The following is a 26,287-nucleotide window of genomic DNA, read 5'->3' as shown; positions in this document are numbered from 1 at the left end:
GTAAGGGGATGTGTCTCTACGGTAGAGCTAATACTTGAAATGTATGCGGTCTGAAGTTAATCCACAACTTCTCTGATGAGTATATTTAGTTGTTAAATTAGCATTTGCACAACTCCCACTTTCCAGAATGTTGACATTTTAATAAGGAAATAGATGTGCTAAGTCATCTGTTTTTGTAAACTGAAGCACGTGGGTTCAATCCTTGTTTGACGTTTATGGAAGCTAGCTGATATTATGAAAATGTACTTTCATTAGAACAGTGTAAAGAAAAGGTCAATTGCGTCCAGACTGCAAATGAATCGCACATGCGGGAAGCTGCCGCTGGCTGATCCCGCCCTGGCTTACACAAAAAAAAAACACAATTAACCTGATTTAGAGCCAGACTAGTTACCGTAATTTTCTCACATTGCCATTGCCATTTTTTTCTATTGTCTCTTTTTGGTCCATTTAGATTGCTAATGTCGATTGTATACCATTTCTTTTTTTTAAATGTTAAGGTTAAAAATGTCAAATGTTTTAGGCTCCTAAGTGGACCATAAGGTTAAAAACCAAAACAAATTAAGAAAACTAAACTGAAAAACAAAAAACAAAGAATAAAATAAAAAGGTCATGAAAAACTAAGTAGCTCCGCTCCGCCAGTATGTCTCTTTTGGTTCACTTTTGCCGGTCTCAAGCCAGCCGGGTAAAGGACGAGGGTTGGAATTGTATCATAAAAAAACAAGGATCGACAGAAGAAAGTTCATTTGTAGTTCCAAACATATTTAGGGAGTTTTTTACTCACTTTTTGTCTCTCCCACAATGTTATTCCTCACTCCTACAGTGTCCTTCACATTTACATGCACATTGCCAATTCTGCAAATTAGGTGATGACATGTTTTAGAAACTTCTAGCGACTTTTAGGACAGCCAATAGCTACTTTCCTTACTGAGGTGTTGGCAACACTGCTGACTTTAAACATCGGCTATCTGAGCAGCTAACTGATCGCTGCAGCTGTACATAGCCCATCTGTAAATAGCCCACCCAATCTACCTACCTCATCCCCATATTGTTTTAATTTACATTCTGCTCTTTGCACACCAGTATTTCTACTTGCACATCATCATTTGCTCATCTATCACTCCAGTGTTCATTTGCCAAATTGTAATTACTTCGCTACTATGGCCTATTTATTGCCCTACCTCCATTTGCACGCACTGTATATAGACTTTCTTTTTTTTCTTCTATTGTGTTATTGACTGTACTCTTTATTATTCCATCTGTAACTCTGTGTTGTTGTTTGTGTTGCGCTGCTTTCCTTTATCTTGGCTAGGTCGCAGTTGTAAATGAAAACTTGTTCTCAACTAGCTTACCTGGTTATATAAAGGTGACATTTAAAAAAACAAGAAACATTTCTCTTTATCACAGAAAGGGGATGTAGCTCAGTGGTAGAGCGCATGCTTCGCATGTATGAGGTCCTGGGTTCAATCCCCAGCTTCTCCATTGAAACCTTTGCAATGGCCCATCTCCTACTTTCCAGCATGTTGAAATTCTCAGCAGGAAACAGAAGTGGTTGCCAACTTCAATTGCATCATTTTCAAAAACTGAAGTTCATGGGTTCGATGACTGTCCATACTTGTATTAAGAATTGCTGCTATCATTTCATTGTAGTTTTAATGGAGTGGTTTATATAAAAAGTACATTGTATTAATATTGAATTTTACCTGCAAATAAAATGGGATGGAAGCTCAGAGGGGGAGTGCATGCATTCCTTCCTTGGTTCAATCCCAAGGTTCTCCACTGAGTTTATTTGTGTGCCAAATTCACATTACACAACTACTACTTTCCAGAATGTTGATAAATATTTTGCAGCATAGATTGGCATGGTGGCCAAGTGGCAAGGTGTTGGTCTTGGAAACCAAAGATCATGGGTTCAAATCCCATCTGTGCCTTACTGAAAATTAGCTGGTACCACGGAGAGGTTCTTTAACTGGAGGACTTTGAAAAAAAGGCAAGTCGTCTCAATATGGCAACCCTGCTAATATATTGTAAGGGGATGTGTCTCTACGGTAGAGCTAATACTTGAAATGAATGCGGTCTGAAGTTAATCCACAACTTCTCTGATGAGTATATTTAGTTGTTAAATTAGCATTTGCACAACTCCCACTTTCCAGAATGTTGACATTTTAATAAGGAAATAGATGTGCTAAGTCATCTGTTTTTGTAAACTGAAGCACGTGGGTTCAATCCTTGTTTGACGTTTATGGAAGCTAGCTGATATTATGAAAATGTACTTTCATTAGAACAGTGTAAAGAAAAGGTCAATTGCGTCCAGACTGCAAATGAATCGCACATGCGGGAAGCTGCCGCTGGCTGATCCCGCCCTGGCTTACACAAAAAAAAAACACAATTAACCTGATTTAGAGCCAGACTAGTTACCGTAATTTTCTCACATTGCCATTGCCATTTTTTTCTATTGTCTCTTTTTGGTCCATTTAGATTGCTAATGTCGATTGTATACCATTTCTTTTTTTTAAATGTTAAGGTTAAAAATGTCAAATGTTTTAGGCTCCTAAGTGGACCATAAGGTTAAAAACCAAAACAAATTAAGAAAACTAAACTGAAAAACAAAAAACAAAGAATAAAATAAAAAGGTCATGAAAAACTAAGTAGCTCCGCTCCGCCAGTATGTCTCTTTTGGTTCACTTTTGCCGGTCTCAAGCCAGCCGGGTAAAGGACGAGGGTTGGAATTGTATCATAAAAAAACAAGGATCGATAGAAGAAAGTTCATTTGTAGTTCCAAACATATTTAGGGAGTTTTTTACTCACTTTTTGTCTCTCCCACAATGTTATTCCTCACTCCTACAGTGTCCTTCACATTTACATGCACATTGCCAATTCTGCAAATTAGGTGATGACATGTTTTAGCAACTTCTAGCGACTTTTAGGACAGCCAATAGCTACTTTCCTTACTGAGGTGTTGGCAACACTGCTGACTTTAAACATCGGCTATCTGAGCAGCTAACTGATCGCTGCAGCTGTACATAGCCCATCTGTAAATAGCCCACCCAATCTACCTACCTCATCCCCATATTGTTTTAATTTACATTCTGCTCTTTGCACACCAGTATTTCTACTTGCACATCATCATTTGCTCATCTATCACTCCAGTGTTCATTTGCTAAATTGTAATTACTTCGCTACTATGGCCTATTTATTGCCCTACCTCCATTTGCACGCACTGTATATAGACTTTCTTTTTTTTCTTCTATTGTGTTATTGACTGTACTCTTTATTATTCCATCTGTAACTCTGTGTTGTTGTTTGTGTTGCGCTGCTTTCCTTTATCTTGGCTAGGTCGCAGTTGTAAATGAAAACTTGTTCTCAACTAGCTTACCTGGTTATATAAAGGTGACATTTAAAAAAACAAGAAACATTTCTCTTTATCACAGAAAGGGGATGTAGCTCAGTGGTAGAGCGCATGCTTCGCATGTATGAGGTCCTGGGTTCAATCCCCAGCTTCTCCATTGAAACCTTTGCAATGGCCCATCTCCTACTTTCCAGCATGTTGAAATTCTCAGCAGGAAACAGAAGTGGTTGCCAACTTCAATTGCATCATTTTCAAAAACTGAAGTTCATGGGTTCGATGACTGTCCATACTTGTATTAAGAATTGCTGCTATCATTTCATTGTAGTTTTAATGGAGTGGTTTATATAAAAAGTACATTGTATTAATATTGAATTTTACCTGCAAATAAAATGGGATGGAAGCTCAGAGGGGGAGTGCATGCATTCCTTCCTTGGTTCAATCCCAAGGTTCTCCACTGAGTTTATTTGTGTGCCAAATTCACATTACACAACTACTACTTTCCAGAATGTTGATAAATATTTTGCAGCATAGATTGGCATGGTGGCCAAGTGGCAAGGTGTTGGTCTTGGAAACCAAAGATCATGGGTTCAAATCCCATCTGTGCCTTACTGAAAATTAGCTGGTACCACGGAGAGGTTCTTTAACTGGAGGACTTTGAAAAAAAGCTAAGTCGTCTCAATATGGCAACCCTGCTAATATATTGTAAGGGGATGTGTCTCTACGGTAGAGCTAATACTTGAAATGTATGCGGTCTGAAGTTAATCCACAACTTCTCTGATGAGTATATTTAGTTGTTAAATTAGCATTTGCACAACTCCCACTTTCCAGAATGTTGACATTTTAATAAGGAAATAGATGTGCTAAGTCATCTGTTTTTGTAAACTGAAGCACGTGGGTTCAATCCTTGTTTGACGTTTATGGAAGCTAGCTGATATTATGAAAATGTACTTTCATTAGAACAGTGTAAAGAAAAGGTCAATTGCGTCCAGACTGCAAATGAATCGCACATGCGGGAAGCTGCCGCTGGCTGATCCCGCCCTGGCTTACACAAAAAAAAAACACAATTAACCTGATTTAGAGCCAGACTAGTTACCGTAATTTTCTCACATTGCCATTGCCATTTTTTTCTATTGTCTCTTTTTGGTCCATTTAGATTGCTAATGTCGATTGTATACCATTTCTTTTTTTTAAATGTTAAGGTTAAAAATGTCAAATGTTTTAGGCTCCTAAGTGGACCATAAGGTTAAAAACCAAAACAAATTAAGAAAACTAAACTGAAAAACAAAAAACAAAGAATAAAATAAAAAGGTCATGAAAAACTAAGTAGCTCCGCTCCGCCAGTATGTCTCTTTTGGTTCACTTTTGCCGGTCTCAAGCCAGCCGGGTAAAGGACGAGGGTTGGAATTGTATCATAAAAAAACAAGGATCGACAGAAGAAAGTTCATTTGTAGTTCCAAACATATTTAGGGAGTTTTTTACTCACTTTTTGTCTCTCCCACAATGTTATTCCTCACTCCTACAGTGTCCTTCACATTTACATGCACATTGCCAATTCTGCAAATTAGGTGATGACATGTTTTAGAAACTTCTAGCGACTTTTAGGACAGCCAATAGCTACTTTCCTTACTGAGGTGTTGGCAACACTGCTGACTTTAAACATCGGCTATCTGAGCAGCTAACTGATCGCTGCAGCTGTACATAGCCCATCTGTAAATAGCCCACCCAATCTACCTACCTCATCCCCATATTGTTTTAATTTACATTCTGCTCTTTGCACACCAGTATTTCTACTTGCACATCATCATTTGCTCATCTATCACTCCAGTGTTCATTTGCCAAATTGTAATTACTTCGCTACTATGGCCTATTTATTGCCCTACCTCCATTTGCACGCACTGTATATAGACTTTCTTTTTTTTCTTCTATTGTGTTATTGACTGTACTCTTTATTATTCCATCTGTAACTCTGTGTTGTTGTTTGTGTTGCGCTGCTTTCCTTTATCTTGGCTAGGTCGCAGTTGTAAATGAAAACTTGTTCTCAACTAGCTTACCTGGTTATATAAAGGTGACATTTAAAAAAACAAGAAACATTTCTCTTTATCACAGAAAGGGGATGTAGCTCAGTGGTAGAGCACATGCTTCGCATGTATGAGGTCCTGGGTTCAATCCCCAGCTTCTCCATTGAAACCTTTGCAATGGCCCATCTCCTACTTTCCAGAATGTTGAAATTCTCAGCAGGAAACAGAAGTGGTTGCCAACTTCAATTGCATCATTTTCAAAAACTGAAGTTCATGGGTTCGATGACTGTCCATACTTGTATTAAGAATTGCTGCTATCATTTCATTGTAGTTTTAATGGAGTGGTTTATATAAAAAGTACATTGTATTAATATTGAATTTTACCTGCAAATAAAATGGGATGGAAGCTCAGAGGGGGAGTGCATGCATTCCTTCCTTGGTTCAATCCCAAGGTTCTCCACTGAGTTTATTTGTGTGCCAAATTCACATTACACAACTACTACTTTCCAGAATGTTGATAAATATTTTGCAGCATAGATTGGCATGGTGGCCAAGTGGCAAGGTGTTGGTCTTGGAAACCGAAGATCATGGGTTCAAATCCCATCTGTGCCTTACTGAAAATTAGCTGGTACCACGGAGAGGTTCTTTAACTGGAGGACTTTGAAAAAAAGGCAAGTCGTCTCAATATGGCAACCCTGCTAATATATTGTAAGGGGATGTGTCTCTACGGTAGAGCTAATACTTGAAATGTATGCGGTCTGAAGTTAATCCACAACTTCTCTGATGAGTATATTTAGTTGTTAAATTAGCATTTGCACAACTCCCACTTTCCAGAATGTTGACATTTTAATAAGGAAATAGATGTGCTAAGTCATCTGTTTTTGTAAACTGAAGCACGTGGGTTCAATCCTTGTTTGACGTTTATGGAAGCTAGCTGATATTATGAAAATGTACTTTCATTAGAACAGTGTAAAGAAAAGGTCAATTGCGTCCAGACTGCAAATGAATCGCACATGCGGGAAGCTGCCGCTGGCTGATCCCGCCCTGGCTTACACAAAAAAAAAACACAATTAACCTGATTTAGAGCCAGACTAGTTACCGTAATTTTCTCACATTGCCATTGCCATTTTTTTCTATTGTCTCTTTTTGGTCCATTTAGATTGCTAATGTCGATTGTATACCATTTCTTTTTTTTAAATGTTAAGGTTAAAAATGTCAAATGTTTTAGGCTCCTAAGTGGACCATAAGGTTAAAAACCAAAACAAATTAAGAAAACTAAACTGAAAAACAAAAAACAAAGAATAAAATAAAAAGGTCATGAAAAACTAAGTAGCTCCGCTCCGCCAGTATGTCTCTTTTGGTTCACTTTTGCCGGTCTCAAGCCAGCCGGGTAAAGGACGAGGGTTGGAATTGTATCATAAAAAAACAAGGATCGATAGAAGAAAGTTCATTTGTAGTTCCAAACATATTTAGGGAGTTTTTTACTCACTTTTTGTCTCTCCCACAATGTTATTCCTCACTCCTACAGTGTCCTTCACATTTACATGCACATTGCCAATTCTGCAAATTAGGTGATGACATGTTTTAGCAACTTCTAGCGACTTTTAGGACAGCCAATAGCTACTTTCCTTACTGAGGTGTTGGCAACACTGCTGACTTTAAACATTGGCTATCTGAGCAGCTAACTGATCGCTGCAGCTGTACATAGCCGATCTGTAAATAGCCCACCCAATCTACCTACCTCATCCCCATATTGTTTTAATTTACATTCTGCTCTTTGCACACCAGTATTTCTACTTGCACATCATCATTTGCTCATCTATCACTCCAGTGTTCATTTGCTAAATTGTAATTACTTCGCTACTGTTGATAATGGGATATGTAGGAGGGTGAGCCGGTCAAGGATCGATTCAGACAAGGTGGTCTATTGTATGACAAGTGACAGTTTAATTATGAGTAAAGATATCTGGTACAACGTATACGGGCCCATTTCATTCAGCTCATAAGGAACCAGCAGAAAAGAAGCCCCGCTAACAGTTTGCACATGTCTCATATACAGAACAGAAAGTAGGTTGATTCTAGAAGATCGGGTCTTCGGGTTGGTTCAGGCTGAGGTGTAGTCTTCTTGGATTGGCCCTGTTGGGCCGTCCGTCATCCCTCTGAGTCTTGTCGTGCCGTTCCTTGTCACACAATGTTCAGCTAAAAAAGGAGATTAGGTGTGTGCGCTGTCCTCAGTCACACAATGTTCGGCTAGAAAGGAGATTAGGTGTGTGCGCTGGTTTCTGCAAGTCAAGACTGTCTCTTCCTCCCAATGTGTGGGTGTATGTCTTATCTGTGTGTCCTCGGCAGTTAGTGTGTGTAATGTGTGTGTGCTGTGTGTGTGGGTGTGGGAGCTATCCTGTATGGGACCTAACATGTTTTACTGTGAAAATACGTTGTCTCAGTTATAGCAATGTAATAGCAGTAGGCTGGTCACCTGCATAAGAAATAGCACTTCCTTACAAATCCCTCTCTTCACGTCTCCCCAGAGACGTGACACAACCTAACTAGATCCAGACACAAAAAGAAAACTTTTCCCAGAAGGAAAAGTTTTGTGATTCCCTCTCTTCACATCTCCTAAGAGATGTGACATAAACTAGGCTAACAATTACAAAGTTTAAAATACCTTCATGTTCTCCATTCGATCCCACTATGTACTAGATTGGCTACCAGCCACCTAGGAACTTGCAACCCTCATGTCAAAAGAGAACAACAGCTCATTGAAAAACAGAACAAAAGAAAATGGTGTGAAATTTAAGCCCCCCTTTTTGACACCCACTAGGGTGTCACTCATTATCCCTTATTTCAGCAGTCATAGCATTTCATGAAAAGAAAAACAAAACCTAGTAGGCACTCTCAACCTCATCCTCAAATTCGGGCAGGTCATTAGCAAGCAGAGGAAACATCTGGGAAAGGGGGGAAGGGTCAATAGCTCTAGAGATAACCCTAGTGGTAAGGGAACGGATACATGGAATGCAACAGCATCCACAGAGAACCAAAATGGCCGCGAACACCGAAATGGAGACCAAAATGGAGGAGACCAGGGTTTTATATTTACCAAAGGCACTCATCCAGGAGTCCCACATTGAGGTATCAATCCCAGAATGAGATTTCATTTTACCATTAAGAGTCCGAAGTCCCTCCAAAGCGACGGTCAGGCTTCCATCACTAGCAGTGTTATTAGGGATAAAAGTACAGCATTGTTCCCCAAACATAGAACAGACACCTCCTTTCTCAGCTAGGAGCATGTCAACTGCGATACGATTTTGGAAGGCCATAAGGCTGGTTGCAGCCAGTTGACCATGGACGGCTTCAAAACCTTGCTGTGTCCAGTTGCCCAATCTCTGAACATTAAAATGGATATAGTTAATTCGATCTACATTTTTGTTGATGGTACACCACCAGCAAATAGAAGATTCAATCCCAGCAGAAACCTGGTTAGCAAGTTTATACTCATCCGGGACCCCTCTGGGAACTCCTATGGCGTCTATGTACGTAGGGTCACCACCATCAGATCCAGCCATCCTCTTTTTCTTGGACGGGAAGGCATCCTTTTCAAATTGGGCCACCAACTCAGTCACACCTATTGGGTATACTGAAATGGGAAGAAGCAGAGAGACAAGAGCACAAAGGCCAGTAGAATTCTTTGGGAAACGCCCAAACAGTTGCTTACCACCGCACCACCACCAGACATCTGCTCTGGTGACAACTGTAAGGGGAGAATTAGGGAAGTAAGTAGAGTTACACCAGTGGGGTGGGACAGTACCTAAATCTGGAGGTCCTAGGGTCATGTTCACACATGTGAAATTCCCTTCAGCAACATCTGAGGAGAAAATCGGTGCCTGTCTGCCCTTGACTAGTGGATAAACCTTATCCCAGGAAGAACAATTTTGGGTTGGGTTATTAAATTTCATAACAGGGAAAACACAATTGACAGGTAAGGCTGCAGGCACAATGCGAAGGAGAGGCCTAGCTCCCATACATACCACACAGTCAGTACGGGCTGCCTTCCCAGCTTCTTCAGTCAGTAGTAACCAATTATTGGAGAAACCTGAGACTCCAGAAGTCATCAGGATGGAATCATCTACTGTAGGCGGATTCAGTCCGGACGTGATAATAATAGACCCCAATCTTGGATCCGAAGTGGATAGCACCTGTCGCGTAGAAAGAACAGCTAGAGGGGTGGTTATGTTAGTATGACAGATCTTAAGGGGCCAGTAAACCCTCTGGTCCACCCATGGTGCTAGTAGGAAAGTGGTACACCCAACCTTTCCCGGTTCCTATTTTGATTATCAATTTCAGGCCATTACTCACTTTTGTCAAGGTCAACCGATTTCTCCACTGTAGAGCTTGCTGATGCACTGTCCAGGAGGACCAATCGTGACCAGTTTCTGCAACTAGATTTTTCCATGTCCATTCACCATAGCCTCCTGCTGTCATATACCATTCTGATCTAGACCACATGATTGCATGAGTACCATAACCACCACCTGGGCTACCCAGAACACCCCAAGTAAGTATAACAGTGTTAGTAGCGTTAAGCGGGGTACACAGAGTAGCTGATCTAATTAATTCTGCAGTACATTCAAAGTCACCATTCCGAACGTTACGTTTAGACAAAACATGCGTATCCGAGAATATAGAAGCATTGGTGATGTTTAATCGAGTAGTCTGTTCCTGGTCGGTAATTATACGCTGGGCTGCCCATATCATTACTCCCAATGTCAAAACAACATTGACTATAATTAGGACAAACAATGGGCCAGAACAACCCAGTCTTTCCCATGGTCTCCTAGCCCTTCTAGCCCATGGTGCTACTCTAGTGTCCCTATCATCTGAGGATGGGAGTCTCCTCCACATGGTCAGACGGGAGGGATGTCAGAATTTGAATTCGAATTGGATGTGAGTAAATCACTTCTTACTTCAGCCAGAGTTCTGGCAGGGGTTGGGGCTGGTGTACAATGTGTCAGGTGGTGCCAAGGTGCGCCTGATTTACCTTTGACCTGGACTGAGTGTGAAGTAACCTCCTTCACTTCGTACGGTCCAGTCCACCTGGGATCAGCCCACTTTCTCTTGTGGACCTTGATCCTTACCCAGTCTCCAACTTTTACCCTTGGTTGTTCCGGGACGTCAGCCAGCTCCCCCTCTGCGACACGGTGTATCTGTTTGGAGAGAGCTGCAGACAATTCCGTCAATTTCTTCACATAGTCAGACATCCCTATCTGGTGCACATCAAGAGGGGGCATATGACCTCCCTCTCTTGGTGGCCCTGGCATTACTCTACCTGTCATTATTTCATGGGGTGAAAGATGTGTCCCTGCACCTGGTGAGGACCTCATGGCCATCAGTGCCAGGGGCAGGGCTTCCACCCAGGTCAATTTGGTCCCTGCACACACTTTAGCTATCTTAGCTTTCAGAGTCTGATTACAGCGTTCCACAAGGCCCTGCGATTGCGGCTTATACACAGAGCCAAACTTGTGTGTAATGCCAAACCTCTCCTCCACCTGTCTCAGGTGCTGATTTGAGAAGTGGGACCCATTGTCGGACCTGATTTGTCGAGGAACCCCATACCTAGGTATGAGTTCCGTCTGTAGCAACTTAATGACTGACTTCGCATCCTCCTTTGCATAATACAATAGAGACAATCGATCTAGCTGGTATGTCATAATACAATAGAATCACTAATCTAGCTGGTCTGTCAAAATATAATAGAGACAGTAGATCTAGCTGGTCTGTCATATTATAATAGAGAAGGTAGATCTAGCTGGTCTGTCATAATATAATAGAGACAGTAGATCTAGCTGTTCTGTCATAATACAATAGAGACAATCGATCTAGCTGGTCTGTCATAATATAATAGAGGCAGTAGGTCTAGCTGGTCTGTCATAATATAATAGAGACAGTAGATCTAGCTGGTCTGTCATAATATAATAGAGGCAGTAGATCTAGCTGTTCTGTCATAATACAATAGAGACAATCAATCTAGCTGGTCTGTCATAATACAATAGAATCAGTAGACCTAGCTGGTCTGTCATAATATAATAGAGACAGTATATCTAGTTGGTCTGTCATAATATAATAGAGACAGAGAGACTGTAGATCTAGCTGGTCTGTCATATTATAATAGAGACAGTAGATCTAGCTGTTCTGTCATAATACAATAGAGACAATCGATCTAGCTGTTCGTCATTATATAATAGAGACAGTAGATCTAGCTGGTCTGTCATTATATAATAGAGACAGTAGATCTAGCTGGTCTGTCATAATATAATAGAGGCAGTAGATCTAGCTGTTCTGTCATAATACAATAGAGACAATCAATCTAGCTGGTCTGTCATAATACAATAGAATCAGTAGACCTAGCTGGTCTGTCATAATATAATAGAGACAGTATATCTAGTTGGTCTGTCATAATATAATAGAGACAGAGAGACTGTAGATCTAGCTGGTCTGTCATATTATAATAGAGACAGTAGATCTAGCTGTTCTGTCATAATACAATAGAGACAATCGATCTAGCTGTTCGTCATTAAATAATAGAGACAGTAGATCTAGCTGGTCTGTCATTATATAATAGAGACAGTAGATCTAGCTGGTCTGTCATAATACAATAGAATCAGTAGATCCAGCTGGTCTGTCAAAAAATAATAGAGATAGTATATCTAGTTGATCTGTCATAATATAATAGAGACATAGATAAAGTAGATCTAGCTGGTCTGTCATATTATAATAGAGAAGGTAGATCTAGCTGGTCTGTCATAATATAATAGAGACAGTAGATCTAGCTGTTCTGTCATAATACAATAGAGACAATCGATATAGCTGGTCTGTCATAATATAATAGAGACAGTAGATCTAGCTGGTCTGTCATAATATAATAGGGACAGTAGATCTAGCTGGTCTGTCATAATATAATAGAGACATAGAGACAGTAGATCTAGCTGGTCTGTCATATTATAATAGAGACAGTAGATCTAGCTGGTCTGTCATAATATAATAGAGACAGTAGATCGAGCTGGTCTGCCATAACATAATAGAGACAGCAGATCTAGCTGTTCTGTCATAATATAATAGAGACAGTAGTTCTAGCTGGTCTGTCATAATATAATAGAGACATACAGACATTAGATCTACCTGGTCTGTCATAATACAATAGAGGCAGTAGATCTAGCTGGTCTGTCATAAAAGAACAGAGACAGTAGTTCTAGCTAGTCTGTAATAATATAATAGAGACAGTAGATCAAGCTGGTCTGTCATAATATAATAGAGACAGTAGATCTAGCTGTTCTGTCATAATAAAATAGAGACAATCGATCTAGCTGGTATGTCATAATACAATAGAATCAGTAATCTAGCTGGTCTGTCAAAATATAATAGAGACAGTAGATCTAGCTGGTCTGTCATATTATAATAGAGAAGGTAGATCTAGCTGGTCTGTCATAATATAATAGAGACAGTAGATCTAGCTGTTCTGTCATAATACAATAGAGACAATCGATCTAGCTGGTCTGTCATAATATAATAGAGACAGAAGTTCTAGCTGGTCTGTCATAATATAATAGAGACATAGAGACAGTAGATCTAGCTGGTCTGTCATAATACAATAGAGGCAGTAGATCTAGCTGGTCTGTCATAATGTAATAGAGACAGTAGATCTAGCTGGTCTGTCATAAAAGAACAGAGACAGTAGTTCTAGCTAGTCTGTAATAATATAATAGAGACAGTAGATCTAGCTGTTCTGTCAATACAATAGAGACAATCGATCTAGCTGGTATGTCATAATACAATAGAATCAGTAATCTAGATGGTCTGTCAAATATAATAGAGACAGTAGATCTAGCTGGTCTGTCATATTATAATAGAGGCAGTAGATCTAGCTGGTCTGTCATAATATAATAGAGACAGTAGATCTAGCTGGTCTGTCATATTATAATAGAGACAGTAGATCTAGCTGGTCTGTCATAATATAATAGAGAGAGTAGATCGAGCTGGTCTGCCATAATATAATAGAGACAGCAGATCTAGCTGTTCTGTCATAATATAATAGAGACAGAAGTTCTAGCTGGTCTGTCATAATATAATAGAGACATAGAGACAGTAGATCTAGCTGGTCTGTCATAATACAATAGAGGCAGTAGATCTAGCTGGTCTGTCATAATATAATAGAGACAGTAGATCTAGCTGGTCTGTCATAAAAGAACAGAGACAATAGTTCTAGCTAGACTGTAATAATATAATAGAGACAGTAGATCTAGCTGGTCTGTCATAATACAATAGAGACAATCGATCTAGCTGGTCTGTCATAATATAATAGAGGCAGTAGATCTAGCTGGTCTGTCATAATATAATAGAGACAGTAGATCTAGCTGGTCTGTCATATTATAATAGAGACAGTAGATCTAGCTGGTCTGTCATAATATAATAGAGACAGTAGATCGAGCTGGTCTGCCATAATATAATAGAGACAGCAGATCTAGCTGTTCTGTCATAATATAATAGAGACAGAAGTTCTAGCTGGTCTGTCATAATATAATAGAGACATAGATAAAGTAGATCTAGCTGGTCTGTCATAATATAATAGAGACAGTAGATCTAGCTGTTCTGTCATAATACAATAGAGACAATCGATATAGCTGGTCTGTCATAATATAATAGAGACAGTATATCTAGTTGGTCTGTCATAATATAATAGGGACAGTAGATCTAGCTGGTCTGTCATAATATAATAGAGACATAGAGACAGTAGATCTAGCTGGTCTGTCATATTATAATAGAGACAGTAGATCTAGCTGGTCTGTCATAATATAATAGAGACAGTAGATCGAGCTGGTCTGCCATAACATAATAGAGACAGCAGATCTAGCTGTTCTGTCATAATATAATAGAGACAGTAGTTCTAGCTGGTCTGTCATAATATAATAGAGACATACAGACATTAGATCTACCTGGTCTGTCATAATACAATAGAGGCAGTAGATCTAGCTGGTCTGTCATAAAAGAACAGAGACAGTAGTTCTAGCTAGTCTGTAATAATATAATAGAGACAGTAGATCTAGCTGGTCTGTCATAATATAATAGAGACAGTAGATCTAGCTGTTCTGTCATAATACAATAGAGACAATCGATCTAGCTGGTCTGTCATAATATAATAGAGACAGAAGTTCTAGCTGGTCTGTCATAATATAATAGAGACATAGAGACAGTAGATCTAGCTGGTCTGTCATAATATAATAGAGACAGTAGATCTAGCTGTTCTGTCATAATAAAATAGAGACAATCGATCTAGCTGGTATGTCATAATACAATAGAATCAGTAATCTAGCTGGTCTGTCAAAATATAATAGAGACAGTAGATCTAGCTGGTCTGTCATATTATAATAGAGAAGGTAGATCTAGCTGGTCTGTCATAATATAATAGAGACAGTAGATCTAGCTGTTCTGTCATAATACAATAGAGACAATCGATCTAGCTGGTCTGTCATAATATAATAGAGACAGAAGTTCTAGCTGGTCTGTCATAATATAATAGAGACATAGAGACAGTAGATCTAGCTGGTCTGTCATAATACAATAGAGGCAGTAGATCTAGCTGGTCTGTCATAATGTAATAGAGACAGTAGATCTAGCTGGTCTGTCATAAAAGAACAGAGACAGTAGTTCTAGCTAGTCTGTAATAATATAATAGAGACAGTAGATCTAGCTGTTCTGTCAATACAATAGAGACAATCGATCTAGCTGGTATGTCATAATACAATAGAATCAGTAATCTAGATGGTCTGTCAAATATAATAGAGACAGTAGATCTAGCTGGTCTGTCATATTATAATAGAGGCAGTAGATCTAGCTGGTCTGTCATAATATAATAGAGACAGTAGATCTAGCTGGTCTGTCATATTATAATAGAGACAGTAGATCTAGCTGGTCTGTCATAATATAATAGAGAGAGTAGATCGAGCTGGTCTGCCATAATATAATAGAGACAGCAGATCTAGCTGTTCTGTCATAATATAATAGAGACAGAAGTTCTAGCTGGTCTGTCATAATATAATAGAGACATAGAGACAGTAGATCTAGCTGGTCTGTCATAATACAATAGAGGCAGTAGATCTAGCTGGTCTGTCATAATATAATAGAGACAGTAGATCTAGCTGGTCTGTCATAAAAGAACAGAGACAATAGTTCTAGCTAGACTGTAATAATATAATAGAGACAGTAGATCTAGCTGGTCTGTCATAATACAATAGAGACAATCGATCTAGCTGGTCTGTCATAATATAATAGAGGCAGTAGATCTAGCTGGTCTGTCATAATATAATAGAGACAGTAGATCTAGCTGGTCTGTCATATTATAATAGAGACAGTAGATCTAGCTGGTCTGTCATAATATAATAGAGACAGTAGATCGAGCTGGTCTGCCATAATATAATAGAGACAGCAGATCTAGCTGTTCTGTCATAATATAATAGAGACAGAAGTTCTAGCTGGTCTGTCATAATATAATAGAGACATAGATAAAGTAGATCTAGCTGGTCTGTCATAATATAATAGAGACAGTAGATCTAGCTGTTCTGTCATAATACAATAGAGACAATCGATATAGCTGGTCTGTCATAATATAATAGAGACAGTAGATCTAGCTGGTCTGTCATAATATAATAGGGACAGTAGATCTAGCTGGTCTGTCATAATATAATAGAGACATAGAGACAGTAGATCTAGCTGGTCTGTCATATTATAATAGAGACAGTAGATCTAGCTGGTCTGTCATAATATAATAGAGACAGTAGATCGAGCTGGTCTGCCATAACATAATAGAGACAGCAGATCTAGCTGTTCTGTCATAATATAATAGAGACAGTAGTTCTAGCTGGTCTGTCATAATATAATAGAGACATACAGACATTAGATCTACCTGGTCTGTCATAATACAATAGAGGCAGTAGATCTAGCTGGTCTGTCATAAAAGAACAGAGACAGTAGTTCTAGCTAGTCTGTAATAATATAATAGAGACAGTAGATCAAGCTGGTCTGTCATAATATAATAGAGACAGTAGATCTAGCTGTTCTGTCATAATAAAATAGAGACAATCGATCTAGCTGGTATGTCATAATACAATAGAATCAGTAATCTAGCTGGTCTGTCAAAATATAATAGAGACAGTAGATCTAGCTGGTCTGTCATATTATAATAGAGAAGGTAGATCTAGCTGGTCTGTCATAATATAATAGAGACAGTAGATCTAGCTGTTCTGTCATAATACAATAGAGACAATCGATCTAGCTGGTCTGTCATAATATAATAGAGACAGAAGTTCTAGCTGGTCTGTCATAATATAATAGAGACATAGAGACAGTAGATCTAGCTGGTCTGTCATAATACAATAGAGGCAGTAGATCTAGCTGGTCTGTCATAATGTAATAGAGACAGTAGATCTAGCTGGTCTGTCATAAAAGAACAGAGACAGTAGTTCTAGCTAGTCTGTAATAATATAATAGAGACAGTAGATCTAGCTGTTCTGTCAATACAATAGAGACAATCGATCTAGCTGGTATGTCATAATACAATAGAATCAGTAATCTAGATGGTCTGTCAAATATAATAGAGACAGTAGATCTAGCTGGTCTGTCATATTATAATAGAGGCAGTAGATCTAGCTGGTCTGTCATAATATAATAGAGACAGTAGATCTAGCTGGTCTGTCATATTATAATAGAGACAGTAGATCTAGCTGGTCTGTCATAATATAATAGAGAGAGTAGATCGAGCTGGTCTGCCATAATATAATAGAGACAGCAGATCTAGCTGTTCTGTCATAATATAATAGAGACAGAAGTTCTAGCTGGTCTGTCATAATATAATAGAGACATAGAGACAGTAGATCTAGCTGGTCTGTCATAATACAATAGAGGCAGTAGATCTAGCTGGTCTGTCATAATATAATAGAGACAGTAGATCTAGCTGGTCTGTCATAAAAGAACAGAGACAATAGTTCTAGCTAGACTGTAATAATATAATAGAGACAGTAGATCTAGCTGGTCTGTCATAATACAATAGAGACAATCGATCTAGCTGGTCTGTCATAATATAATAGAGGCAGTAGATCTAGCTGGTCTGTCATAATATAATAGAGACAGTAGATCTAGCTGGTCTGTCATATTATAATAGAGACAGTAGATCTAGCTGGTCTGTCATAATATAATAGAGACAGTAGATCGAGCTGGTCTGCCATAATATAATAGAGACAGCAGATCTAGCTGTTCTGTCATAATATAATAGAGACAGAAGTTCTAGCTGGTCTGTCATAATATAATAGAGACATAGAGACAGTAGATCTAGCTGGTCTGTCATAATACAATAGAGGCAGTAGATCTAGCTGGTCTGTCATAATATAATAGAGACAGTAGATCTAGCTGGTCTGTCATAAAAGAACAGAGACAGTAGTTCTAGCTAGTCTGTAATAATATAATAGAGACAGTAGATCTAGCTGTTCTGTCATAATACAATAGAGACAATCGATCTAGCTGGTATGTCATAATACAATAGAATCACTAATCTAGCTGGTCTGTCAAAATATAATAGAGACAGTAGATCTAGCTGGTCTGTCATATTATAATAGAGAAGGTAGATCTAGCTGGTCTGTCATAATATAATAGAGACAGTAGATCTAGCTGTTCTGTCATAATACAATAGAGACAATCGATCTAGCTGGTCTGTCATAATATAATAGAGGCATTAGATCTAGCTGGTCTGTCATAATATAATAGAGACAGTAGATCTAGCTGGTCTGTCATAATATAATAGAGGCAGTAGATCTAGCTGTTCTGTCATAATACAATAGAGACAATCAATCTAGCTGGTCTGTCATAATACAATAGAATCAGTAGACCTAGCTGGTCTGTCATAATATAATAGAGACAGTATATCTAGTTGGTCTGTCATAATATAATAGAGACAGAGAGACTGTAGATCTAGCTGGTCTGTCATATTATAAAAGAGACAGTAGATCTAGCTGTTCTGTCATAATACAATAGAGACAATCGATCTAGCTGTTCGTCATTATATAATAGAGACAGTAGATCTAGCTGGTATGTCATTATATAATAGAGACAGTAGATCTAGCTGGTCTGTCATAATACAATAGAATCAGTAGATCCAGCTGGTCTGTCAAAAAATAATAGAGATAGTATATCTAGTTGATCTGTCATAATACAATAGAGACAATCGATATAGCTGGTCTGTCATAATATAATAGAGAAGGTAGATCTAGCTGGTCTGTCATAATATAATAGAGACAGTAGATCTAGCTGTTCTGTCATAATACAATAGAGACAATCGATATAGCTGGTCTGTCATAATATAATAGAGACAGTAGATCTAGCTGGTCTGTCATAATATAATAGAGACAGTAGATCTAGCTGGTCTGTCATAATATAATAGAGACATAGAGACAGTAGATCTAGCTGGTCTTTCATATTATAATAGAGACAGTAGATCTAGCTGGTCTGTCATAATATAATAGAGACAGTAGATCGAGCTGGTCTGCCATAACATAATAGAGACAGCAGATCTAGCTGTTCTGTCATAATATAATAGAGACAGTAGTTCTAGCTGGTCTGTCATAATATAATAGAGACATACAGACATAGATCTACCTGGTCTGTCATAATACAATAGAGGCAGTAGATCTAGCTGGTCTGTCATAATACAATAGAGACAATCGATCTAGCTGGTATGTCATAATACAATAGAATCAGTAATCTAGCTGGTCTGTCAAAATATAATAGAGACAGTAGATCTAGCTGGTCTGTCATATTATAATAGAGAAGGTAGATCTAGCTGGTCTGTCATAATATAATAGAGACAGTAGATCTAGCTGTTCTGTCATAATACAATAGAGACAATCGATCTAGCTGGTCTGTCATAATATAATAGAGGCAGTAGATCTAGCTGGTCTGTCATAATATAATAGAGACAGTAAATCTAGCTGTTCTGTCATATTATAATAGAGAAGGTAGATCTAGCTGGTCTGTCATAATATAATAGAGACAGTAGATCTAGCTGTTCTGTCATAATACAATAGAGACAATCGATCTAGCTGGTCTGTCATAATATAATAGAGGCAGTAGATCTAGCTGGTCTGTCATAATATAATAGAGACAGTAGATCTAGCTGGTCTGTCATATTATAATAGAGACAGTAGATCTAGCTGGTCTGTCATAATATAATAGAGACAGTAGATCGAGCTGGTCTGCCATAATATAATAGAGACAGCAGATCTAGCTGTTCTGTCATAATATAATAGAGACAGAAGTTCTAGCTGGTCTGTCATAATATAATAGAGACATAGAGACAGTAGATCTAGCTGGTCTGTCATAATACAATAGAGGCATTAGATCTAGCTGGTCTGTCATAATATAATAGAGACAGTAGATCTAACTGGTCTGTCATAAAAGAACAGAGACAGTAGTTCTAGCTAGTCTGTAATAATATAATAGAGACAGTAGATCTAGCTGTTCTGTCATAATACAATAGAGACAATCGATCTAGCTGGTATGTCATAATACAATAGAATCAGTAATCTAGATGGTCTGTCAAATATAATAGAGACAGTAGATCTAGCTGGTCTGTCATATTATAATAGAGGCAGTAGATCTAGCTGGTCTGTCATAATATAATAGAGACAGTAGATCTAGCTGGTCTGTCATATTATAATAGAGACAGTAGATCTAGCTGGTCTGTCATAATATAATAGAGAGAGTAGATCGAGCATGTCTGCCATAATATAATAGAGACAGCAGATCTAGCTGCTCTGTCATAATATAATAGAGACAGAAGTTCTAGCTGGTCTGTCATAATATAATAGAGACATAGAGACAGTAGATCTAGCTAGTCTGTCATAATACAATAGAGGCAGTAGATCTAGCTGGTCTGTCATAATATAATAGAGACAGTAGATCTAGCTGGTCTGTCATAAAAGAACAGAGACAATAGTTCTAGCTAGTCTGTAATAATATAATAGAGACAGTAGATCGAGCTGGTCTGCCATAACATAATAGAGACAGCAGATCTAGCTGTTCTGTCATAATATAATAGAGACAGTAGTTCTAGCTGGTCTGTCATAATACAATAGAGGCAGTAGATCTAGCTGGTCTGTCATAATATAATAGAGGCAGTAGATCGAGCTGGTCTGCCATAACATAATAGAGACAGCAGATCTAGCTGTTCTGTCATAATATAATAGAGACAGTAGTTCTAGCTGGTCTGTCATAATACAATAGAGGCAGTAGATCTAGCTGGTCTGTCATAATATAATAGAGACAGTAGATCTAGCTGGTATGTCATAATACAAAAGAATCAGTAGATCTAGCTGGTCTGTCAAAATATAATAGAGACAGTAGATCTAGCTGTTCTGTCATAATATAATAGAGATAGTATATCTAGTTGGTCTGTCATAATATAATAGCGACAGAGACAGTAGATCTAGCTGGTCTGTCATATTATAATAGAGAAGGTAGATCTAGCTGGTCTGTCATAATATAATAGAGACAGTAGATCTAGCTGGTCTGTCATAATATAATAGAGACAGCAGATCTAGTTGGTCTGTCATAATATAATAGAGACAGTAGATCTAGCTGGTCTGTCATAATATAACAGAGACAGTAGATCTAGCTGGTCTGTCATAATATAACAGAGACAGTAGATCTAGCTGGTCTGTCATAATATAACAGAGACAGTAGATCTAGCTGGTCTATCATAATACACACGAGACTGTAGATCCAGCTAGTCTGTAATAACATAATAGAGACAGTAGATCAGGCTGGTCTGTCATAATATAATAGAGACAGTAGATCTAGCTGGTCTGTCAAAATACAATAGAGACAGTAGATCTATCTGGTCTATCATAATACACAAGCGACTGTAGATCCAGCTAGTCTGTAATAATATAATAGAGACAGTAGATCTAGCTGGTCTGTCATAATATAATAGAGGCAGTGGATCTAGCTGTTCTGTCATAATACAATAGAGACAATCAATCTAGCTGGTCTGTCATAATACAATAGAATCAGTAGACCTAGCTGGTCTGTCATAATATAATAGAGACAGTATATCTAGTTGGTCTGTCATAATATAATAGAGACAGAGAGACTGTAGATCTAGCTGGTCTGTCATATTATAATAGAGACAGTAGATCTAGCTGTTCTGTCATAATATAATAGAGACAGCAGATCTAGTTGGTCTGTCATAATACAATAGAGACAATCGATCTAGCTGTTCGTCATTATATAATAGAGACAGTAGATCTAGCTGGTCTGTCATTATATAATAGAGACAGTAGATCTAGCTGGTCTGTCATAATACAATAGAATCAGTAGATCCAGCTGGTCTGTCAAAATATAATAGAGATAGTATATCTAGTTGATCTGTCATAATACAATAGAGACATAGATAAAGTAGATCTAGCTGGTCTGTCATATTATAATAGAGAAGGTAGATCTAGCTGGTCTGTCATAATATAATAGAGACAGTAGATCTAGCTGTTCTGTCATAATACAATAGAGACAATCGATATAGCTGGTCTGTCATAATATAATAGAGACAGTAGATCTAGCTGGTCTGTCATAATATAATAGAGACAGTATATCTAGCTGGTCTGTCATAATATAATAGAGACATAGAGACAGTAGATCTAGCTGGTCTGTCATATTATAATAGAGACAGTAGATCTAGCTGGTCTGTCATAATATAATAGAGACAGTAGATCGAGCTGGTCTGCCATAACATAATAGAGACAGCAGATCTAGCTGTTCTGTCATAATATAATAGAGACAGTAGTTCTAGCTGGTCTGTCATAATATAATAGAGACATACAGACATTAGATCTACCTGGTCTGTCATAATACAATAGAGGCAGTAGATCTAGCTGGTCTGTCATAAAAGAACAGAGACAGTAGTTCTAGCTAGTCTGTAATAATATAATAGAGACAGTAGATCAAGCTGGTCTGTCATAATATAATAGAGACAGTAGATCTAGCTGTTCTGTCATAATACAATAGAGACAATCGATCTAGCTGGTCTGTCATAATATAATAGAGGCAGTAGATCTAGCTGGTCTGTCATAATATAATAGAGACAGTAGATCTAGCTGGTCTGTCATATTATAATAGAGACAGTAGATCTAGCTGGTCTGTCATAATATAATAGAGACAGTAGATCGAGCTGGTCTGTCATAATATAATAGAGACATAGAGACAGTAGATCTAGCTGGTCTTTCATATTATAATAGAGACAGTAGATCTAGCTGGTCTGTCATAATATAATAGAGACAGTAGATCGAGCTGGTCTGCCATAACATAATAGAGACAGCAGATCTAGCTCTTCTGTCATAATATAATAGAGACAGTAGTTCTAGCTGGTCTGTCATAATATAATAGAGACATACAGACATAGATCTACCTGGTCTGTCATAATACAATAGAGGCAGTAGATCTAGCTGGTCTGTCATAATACAATAGAGACAATCGATCTAGCTGGTATGTCATAATACAATAGAATCAGTAATCTAGCTGGTCTGTCAAAATATAATAGAGACAGTAGATCTAGCTGGTCTGTCATATTATAATAGAGAAGGTAGATCTAGCTGGTCTGTCATAATATAATAGAGACAGTAGATCTAGCTGTTCTGTCATAATACAATAGAGACAATCGATCTAGCTGGTCTGTCATAATATAATAGAGGCAGTAGATCTAGCTGGTCTGTCATAATATAATAGAGACAGTAGATCTAGCTGTTCTGTCATATTATAATAGAGAAGGTAGATCTAGCTGGTCTGTCATAATATAATAGAGACAGTAGATCTAGCTGTTCTGTCATAATACAATAGAGACAATCGATCTAGCTGGTCTGTCATAATATAATAGAGGCAGTAGATCTAGCTGGTCTGTCATAATATAATAGAGACAGTAGATCTAGCTGGTCTGTCATATTATAATAGAGACAGTAGATCTAGCTGGTCTGTCATAATATAATAGAGACAGTAGATCGAGCTGGTCTGCCATAATATAATAGAGACAGCAGATCTAGCTGTTCTGTCATAATATAATAGAGACAGAAGTTCTAGCTGGTCTGTCATAATATAATAGAGACATAGAGACAGTAGATCTAGCTGGTCTGTCATAATACAATAGAGGCATTAGATCTAGCTGGTCTGTCATAATATAATAGAGACAGTAGATCTAACTGGTCTGTCATAAAAGAACAGAGACAGTAGTTCTAGCTAGTCTGTAATAATATAATAGAGACAGTAGATCTAGCTGTTCTGTCATAATACAATAGAGACAATCGATCTAGCTGGTATGTCATAATACAATAGAATCAGTAATCTAGATGGTCTGTCAAATATAATAGAGACAGTAGATCTAGCTGGTCTGTCATATTATAATAGAGGCAGTAGATCTAGCTGGTCTGTCATAATATAATAGAGACAGTAGATCTAGCTGGTCTGTCATATTATAATAGAGACAGTAGATCTAGCTGGTCTGTCATAATATAATAGAGAGAGTAGATCGAGCATGTCTGCCATAATATAATAGAGACAGCAGATCTAGCTGCTCTGTCATAATATAATAGAGACAGAAGTTCTAGCTGGTCTGTCATAATATAATAGAGACATAGAGACAGTAGATCTAGCTAGTCTGTCATAATACAATAGAGGCAGTAGATCTAGCTGGTCTGTCATAATATAATAGAGACAGTAGATCTAGCTGGTCTGTCATAAAAGAACAGAGACAATAGTTCTAGCTAGTATGTAATAATATAATAGAGACAGTAGATCGAGCTGGTCTGCCATAACATAATAGAGACAGCAGATCTAGCTGTTCTGTCATAATATAATAGAGACAGTAGTTCTAGCTGGTCTGTCATAATACAATAGAGGCAGTAGATCTAGCTGGTCTGTCATAATATAATAGAGGCAGTAGATCGAGCTGGTCTGCCATAACATAATAGAGACAGCAGATCTAGCTGTTCTGTCATAATATAATAGAGACAGTAGTTCTAGCTGGTCTGTCATAATACAATAGAGGCAGTAGATCTAGCTGGTCTGTCATAATATAATAGAGACAGTAGATCTAGCTGGTATGTCATAATACAAAAGAATCAGTAGATCTAGCTGGTCTGTCAAAATATAATAGAGACAGTAGATCTAGCTGTTCTGTCATAATATAATAGAGATAGTATATCTAGTTGGTCTGTCATAATATAATAGCGACAGAGACAGTAGATCTAGCTGGTCTGTCATATTATAATAGAGAAGGTAGATCTAGCTGGTCTGTCATAATATAATAGAGACAGTAGATCTAGCTGGTATGTCATAATATAATAGAGACAGCAGATCTAGTTGGTCTGTCATAATATAATAGAGACAGTAGATCTAGCTGGTCTGTCATAATATAACAGAGACAGTAGATCTAGCTGGTCTGTCATAATATAACAGAGACAGTAGATCTAGCTGGTCTGTCATAATATAACAGAGACAGTAGATCTAGCTGGTCTATCATAATACACACGAGACTGTAGATCCAGCTAGTCTGTAATAACATAATAGAGACAGTAGATCAGGCTGGTCTGTCATAATATAATAGAGACAGTAGATCTAGCTGGTCTGTCAAAATACAATAGAGACAGTAGATCTATCTGGTCTATCATAATACACAAGCGACTGTAGATCCAGCTAGTCTGTAATAATATAATAGAGACAGTAGATCTAGCTGGTCTGTCATAATATAATAGAGGCAGTGGATCTAGCTGTTCTGTCATAATACAATAGAGACAATCAATCTAGCTGGTCTGTCATAATACAATAGAATCAGTAGACCTAGCTGGTCTGTCATAATATAATAGAGACAGTATATCTAGTTGGTCTGTCATAATATAATAGAGACAGAGAGACTGTAGATCTAGCTGGTCTGTCATATTATAATAGAGACAGTAGATCTAGCTGTTCTGTCATAATACAATAGAGACAATCGATCTAGCTGTTCGTCATTATATAATAGAGACAGTAGATCTAGCTGGTCTGTCATTATATAATAGAGACAGTAGATCTAGCTGGTCTGTCATAATACAATAGAATCAGTAGATCCAGCTGGTCTGTCAAAATATAATAGAGATAGTATATCTAGTTGATCTGTCATAATACAATAGAGACATAGATAAAGTAGATCTAGCTGGTCTGTCATATTATAATAGAGAAGGTAGATCTAGCTGGTCTGTCATAATATAATAGAGACAGTAGATCTAGCTGTTCTGTCATAATACAATAGAGACAATCGATATAGCTGGTCTGTCATAATATAATAGAGACAGTAGATCTAGCTGGTCTGTCATAATATAATAGAGACAGTATATCTAGCTGGTCTGTCATAATATAATAGAGACATAGAGACAGTAGATCTAGCTGGTCTGTCATATTATAATAGAGACAGTAGATCTAGCTGGTCTGTCATAATATAATAGAGACAGTAGATCGAGCTGGTCTGCCATAACATAATAGAGACAGCAGATCTAGCTGTTCTGTCATAATATAATAGAGACAGTAGTTCTAGCTGGTCTGTCATAATATAATAGAGACATACAGACATTAGATCTACCTGGTCTGTCATAATACAATAGAGGCAGTAGATCTAGCTGGTCTGTCATAAAAGAACAGAGACAGTAGTTCTAGCTAGTCTGTAATAATATAATAGAGACAGTAGATCAAGCTGGTCTGTCATAATATAATAGAGACAGTAGATCTAGCTGTTCTGTCATAATACAATAGAGACAATCGATCTAGCTGGTCTGTCATAATATAATAGAGGCAGTAGATCTAGCTGGTCTGTCAT

General features: G+C 37.8%; 6 non-coding genes across 6 annotated transcripts; all 6 read left to right on the top strand.

The window, feature by feature from the left end:
* The first annotated feature begins 1,407 nt into the window (after positions 1 to 1,407).
* On the top strand, positions 1,408 to 1,479 carry trnaa-cgc. Its single transcript has one exon. It is a non-coding gene; the product is annotated as a tRNA-Ala (tRNA).
* A 377-nt stretch (positions 1,480 to 1,856) lies between these two features.
* On the top strand, positions 1,857 to 1,928 carry trnap-ugg. Its single transcript has one exon. It is a non-coding gene; the product is annotated as a tRNA-Pro (tRNA).
* A 1,503-nt stretch (positions 1,929 to 3,431) lies between these two features.
* Positions 3,432 to 3,503, top strand: trnaa-cgc. Its single transcript has one exon. It is a non-coding gene; the product is annotated as a tRNA-Ala (tRNA).
* Positions 3,504 to 3,880: 377 nt separating this feature from the next.
* Positions 3,881 to 3,952, top strand: trnap-ugg. The gene has a single exon. It is a non-coding gene; the product is annotated as a tRNA-Pro (tRNA).
* A 1,503-nt stretch (positions 3,953 to 5,455) lies between these two features.
* On the top strand, positions 5,456 to 5,527 carry trnaa-cgc. Its single transcript has one exon. It is a non-coding gene; the product is annotated as a tRNA-Ala (tRNA).
* A 377-nt stretch (positions 5,528 to 5,904) lies between these two features.
* On the top strand, positions 5,905 to 5,976 carry trnap-ugg. The gene has a single exon. It is a non-coding gene; the product is annotated as a tRNA-Pro (tRNA).
* Positions 5,977 to 26,287: the final 20,311 nt, after the last annotated feature.

The sequence above is a fragment of the Oncorhynchus mykiss genome, unplaced genomic scaffold (genome assembly GCF_013265735.2).
Source record: "Oncorhynchus mykiss isolate Arlee unplaced genomic scaffold, USDA_OmykA_1.1 un_scaffold_156, whole genome shotgun sequence".
NCBI lineage: Eukaryota > Metazoa > Chordata > Actinopteri > Salmoniformes > Salmonidae > Oncorhynchus > Oncorhynchus mykiss.
The sequence above is the reverse complement of the archived record's forward strand: the minus strand, read 5'-3'. Positions and strand labels throughout refer to the sequence as shown.